Source organism: Rhyacophila brunnea, unplaced genomic scaffold (assembly GCF_057557595.1).
Source record: "Rhyacophila brunnea isolate RB1 unplaced genomic scaffold, BYU_Rbru_1.0 scaffold_20, whole genome shotgun sequence".
NCBI classification, from domain to species: domain Eukaryota; kingdom Metazoa; phylum Arthropoda; class Insecta; order Trichoptera; family Rhyacophilidae; genus Rhyacophila; species Rhyacophila brunnea.
Genome location: NW_028232860.1, coordinates 12,657,043 through 12,662,935, shown reverse-complemented (window position 1 = coordinate 12,662,935; position 5,893 = coordinate 12,657,043). Strand labels below are relative to the sequence as shown.

Sequence of the window (5,893 nt, the reverse complement as noted above, 5' to 3'; positions counted from 1 at the left end):
CCCGCGTGACGTCACTGAATTCAAGCCATAGTAGATAATAGTCAAAAAATATTTTAAAGATAGAAGATTTTTTTTATTGATTATTGTTAGGCAGGGCTTAATGAATTTAAAAAATCTAACCAACATCATTATTTGTAATAATATGTATTCTTAACTCAACAAAAACAAATAAATATGACTGAAATAATAGCATACATAAACTATTATGGTTTGATTTAGGCAGGGTTTAATTGGATTTAAAAACTAACCAGTACAATCTGCAAATTGTGTTATTAGTTCAATGAAAAGAAATAAGAAAGACTGGAAAAGTGTAGTGAGAATTATTAATGTCGAATCTTAACAGCCTACCTCCACCCTTCGCCACTGCAGTAAGCTTTATGTGAGTATGTATTTTTTAAACAGATGGGATATAATTATTATCACGAACACATTTTTGGTATGTTATAATATATAATAATCTGTGTGCTGATATATTGGCACCTGTAAATGCGCGTCCGAGGCTGTCACAAATTTTCATCGTATATCTTATATAACTGAAATCTAATTCTGGCGTTTTATATTGATTTCCATAGAAACATATGTATCAAATTAGCTTAAATTTCCTTCAGTGTTTTTGATGGAGAGATCTCAGAAGGCATTTTGTATTAAATACACTATATTTGGATAATTGATAATATATGTATTTGGTACCAACATCACGGCCCCCGCAAGGGGGGCGGGACTGACAGGGCTCTAGTCTGAGGGCCCGGGCTCAGGAGGGGCCCGACGAGGCGAGACGACCACATAAGTGAGATAAACACACATCAAAAATTTGCTTTAATAGTAAAAAAAAAGTCGCCTGTGGAGCTATTTTCCTTCAGTAATATTATTATGTTATGAGGTTATACAATACAAATTTTAATTGTGTATCAATACTCGACATCTCCATAATTCAAATGGATGTATTAAAATATACAATACGACACTAAACATACACATTAATTTTACCGCGTACACCATTTGGAAATTTTTTTGGACACGATTTGGGGCCCATGACCAAAATGATATTATGTTATTTAGTACTAAAATTATAATTAACATATAGGTTAATAATCTTTCTAACAATATGTACCTAGCTATTTTATTTATTTTTATAGATGATAAGAATATTGACAATGTTTACTTTATTTATGTATTTTAGTGGCGCGGCCATGACACCTAGCTTGTCATTGGTGCCAACTACGACATTAAAAAAATGTTATTCAAGAAGTAGATTGATAATAATATGACGTAAATCGTAATTATTGTTGATACAAAAATGTAGAGTTATTGAATCATATCGGAAGATCTCACAGCGATGGTGGTGTAATGGTCAGCATAGTTGCCTTCCAAGCAGTTGATCCGGGTTCGATTCCCGGCCGTCGCACACTTTTTTTTTATCATCGTTTTTAATATGTAAACAGGAAAATCATAAAAATAATATTATTCTCTGCGAACACAAAAGAGGATAATTTAATTTTTCGTAACGTAATTTAGATTTCCATTGAGCGAACTTATTCTTGTTGATAAAATTTAATGGTTTAACTACAAATTATGCAAATAACAACAAAATTTCTGTTTTAATAAATACCTACATAATAATATTACTCTTAATTATTATGGTGACTGGAAAATGTTGTCCAGATTTAGTGTACTTCGAAGGATTGTTATAAAAATTGGACATCTTTAAATGTGCAAACACTGTTTAACTGTACAGTCATAAGTTGCAATAGTAGCCTAAAATAGCATTAGCTGAAATATAATATAAATAAATAAAATATATATACTATATTAGATACGTTTCCATGACGATTTAAAAACTTTTATATATAAAATGGTATATTTCTATAGGTCTTTAAAAAGGTCAATTAAATACGTACCAAGTAGCTAATATAAATTTTAAAATATATATATATTACTATTCCATCAGTTTAATGTATATTTTACAGATGCAGTCATTAGTTTGAGGATGTGATAGCTCGACTCACTGACTGATTTTGATCCTCCCTACGATAAAAAATAAATTAAAACCATAAATTATTGCAAATATCTTTTCTTTTTTTGTAAATAGGTTACTTTTTTACTAAATTATTTGGTGGTAAGCAAATAATTATTTTATGTCTGGTTTGAACTGTTTAGAGGCCCCACTTTAAATCTTCTGACGAATCGATTGCGTCATCTGCGTCAAAGGAAATCCCCGCTGAATTCGAGTATTATTAGACATAAAGCTTTAAAGCCACTTAACTTTTAAGGACCTAGAACAAGGTAAAGTTTCTTCATTTTGAAGGTAGTAGGTACTACTAGACAGTCATATCTCAAACTAAAATGTAATAAAGAAAACAATATATTATTATATCGAACGGTTGGAGGTAACCGTGAACAGGCTCGCCGCGAACTCGAAACGTGTGGATCTTCACCTGAATGCGGCTAAGACCAAATCCATGTGCAGTGCTGCATGCATCGACGCCGACACTCCTCTGCGGGTTTCCGGTCTGCCCGTCGAGCTGGTGTCCAGGTTCAAATACTTGGGTGCCACGGTTGCCGATTATGGTGGTATTTCTAGTGAGCTTGCAATCAGCATGGGTGTGGCGGGCTCTACGTTCAACCAACTTGGAGTCGCATGGAGGTCAAGGCTGTATTCTGTGAGGACCAAATGTCGTTTGTTTAACGCGTGCATGCTACCTGTGCTCCTGTATGGCTGTGAGACGTGGCATCTTACTAAGCTTCAAGAGTCTCGGCTTTTGAGCTTTGAGAATCGATGTCTCCGCCGAATATTAGGGGTACATTAGTACGACCGCGTTACAAACACCCGAGTTCGTGAGCAGACACAACAGCCTTCGGTGATTGAAGTTATCACATTACGAAGAGACGCTTTACGGGGCTGAGACACGTATTCCGGATGCCGCCAAAGAGTGCGGCACTTCGTACCCTTGTGGCACAGCCTCAAGAGTTCTGTCGCCGTGGCCGACCCTCCCTCACCATGCAGCGGTGCTATAAGAGCGATCTACGTGCTGCAGGTCTGATATGGTGGGAGGCGCAAGAGTTGGCGATGGACCGAGGGATGTGGTGCCAACTTGTGCTTGCCCTATGTCCCAATGTTGGGACGTGACAGGGTTGAGGAAGAAGAAGAAGATGAATATTATTATAAGCATGGTTAGAGTATTTTTTGGAAATAGATTTAATAATAAAGCTCTTGCAGTTTATAAGGACATAATTCTTGAAGTCCCGAAGTTGGTAAGTGTTTATATTGTGAGAAAATTTGATAAATTAATACACTATGTCTTCTAGCAAGACAGGACGTGTCTATGTATTATAATTAATTTGAAAGTGACAAAATGAGATTAAATGTGTACAGAATACACGTGATTGTATAAGTATTTCCATAAAATCGCTTTACGGCAAACAGTACTTTTTGATGTAGTAATAAATTCTATTATTTTTCGATCTATTCAAGGAGGGATCAGAGAGGCACTTTTTGGGAAACAGGCATCCGCGTCGCTTCGTTCCTGAACTTGCGTACTGGCGCTCTCTGAAGATGCTAAAACCTACACATTTTTTAAATAAATAAATAAAAAAAATAGACGATACACAATATTTTTTTATTAGCCATATAATAAGCTTAGAAGTATATCGTAAGGATTACAAAAAATAATCGCCAATATTAAGTGAATCCCAAATAATATCTCAAATGCATAACTAGTTTGTTAGAAAACTTCCAAATTATTGGAGTCATTAGTAATTGTATGTCTACCAATCGACAAAATCCATCCAAGACTCCAGTCCAAAAGACGTATAGTTTCAAAAGAAACATTGTTCCATATTACATTCCTTTCTGTTTATAAAAGTAATGTCCGATGTTTACGATACTCCTTATAGTCCTCATCTAATATTGAGTGCTCAGCCAATATGTGCTACCAATGCTCACGTAATGTATCGCAACGTTCTATGGAAAAGTGCATGTTGAGCAATGGATAAAGAGGCAGACAAGAGTAGGCACGAGATGTTATAGAGGTCACTAAGCAGATGAAATGGCAACCGCTGGACAAATGTCGTCATACGGTGGCATTCAAGATTCATTAACGATCATTGATACGCCCTAAAACCTGCTAGATCGGTGAATGAAGTTCGTTGAATATACGTGGCAGAGAAGAAGTAGGGACCGAGAATAATTAAAGGAGATATGGGATCCAGGAGTTAATCGAATCTGGCCAATCTCGATGTTATTATAATATAATTTACGTATTAATTTAGTTTTTATAGCTTTTATTTTTTGTTATAGATAAGAATATAGGTACGTTTCTTGAAGAACAGGATACAAACAGATGGATTTGATGGAACCAAACCTCATTCGATATTTCTTATTTTTTCTTTCGACCATGTCCGATCCTAATAGGATCATATGGGCCTCCACAGGGTAATACAGTTTTGTATTAACAGACTTTGTTTTTTTACGAGAAATGGATGTCAGCCACTTGTTCCACCTATTAGGTCCATACCCTGACAGACACAAATTGAAAAACAATATGTGTACTTGCCAAACCCAGGATTCGAACCTGGGACCCACGGCGTTATAGTCCAGCGCTTAAGCCACGCGGCCACCGTGGGTGATATTTCGATACTTCTACTGGAACCGAATTTTTTTTTAAATGGGTTGTTTCTATTAGATCTGCTTTTATTACCTTTAGTTATGCAAGGATCACTGGAGAAGCATAACTAATATATATGTATAAAAGGCGTCACAATCTTTTATAGTAATAGTAAATGAAGCCAAAATCTTAAAAGTAATTAGAAAATAATCACAAAAAATAAATGATTTAAATTTGGTATTTATGATTGTAAAAGTTTGAGAACCGCTAGCATAACATGTAAAATATCGCGCTGTCTTTTGCCGCCCGAAGACAATAACTAACTTACAGCCTTCAAAGATTAAATTTCGCCAACTTTTGATTATCCATTTGCATAGATATAGGGGTGGTTCCCGAGCTATTATTTTCAGAACACTCGGCACTTGTTAACCGTAGGGGCGCCCTAATAACTTAAACACTTGAATGGGCAACCTTGTAATTATTATGACCAATGGTGATTATGACCGCTTCGACACCAGAAACATCCAGATTTTAACCATCCAGAGCATGTGAAGTTATATTATTAATATAATGAAATTAATATACGATTTTTTTATTCAACGACCTTTTTACGAACGAAATTTAACATTCTTTATAAACATAAAAATTTGGAAACAACCCAACAACAAACATATTAGAAATTATCTTGAAAAAAAATATGGAGCTAGACTGGACTCAAACCTACAGCTATCGGATTTTTGCTAATGTGTGTAACCAATAATTTTACCTAATTACGATGAAATTAACTAATAGTTATGCAACTGAAGATTTCTCATATCTTGTTAATATTAATTGCTACTGGCTTTCTATGGTTTGAATCAAGATACCAATAATAGGCACTTATTTTGATATTTTGCCGACGCCCGTATCTCTTAAAATTGTATTATTAACGTATGTACCTCCTTGCACTTGCTATTTCTTCAATGAACAATAATTCAAATGATTGTGAATTTCTTTATTAAATATATACATAATATTATAATACCACTGACTTAAGAGTGGCTGTTACACGAAACCATCATAGCCCAATGCGTAAGGCACTGGCCTTTCGTCTGAGGGCTCCGAGTTTGATTCCTGACGAGGTCACTAGGTATGTATTTATGTGATTATGACAAAGCCTAAGTGTTTGTGGTTTTTTCATTTATATTTTTGACTACATAACCTTTCACAGGGCCTCATGGCTCATTGTAATGGAAAACAATATATATATTGTAAAAATGGTAAGAGATACGTATACAAAATACGCCCAC

The 5,893-nt window shown here is 35.1% G+C and overlaps 1 non-coding gene across 1 annotated transcript; it reads left to right on the top strand.

Moving 5' to 3' along the window:
• Positions 1-1,333: 1,333 nt before the first annotated feature.
• Positions 1,334-1,405, top strand: TRNAG-UCC (transfer RNA glycine (anticodon UCC)). The gene has a single exon. It is a non-coding gene; the product is annotated as a tRNA-Gly (tRNA).
• The last annotated feature ends 4,488 nt before the right edge of the window (positions 1,406-5,893 follow it).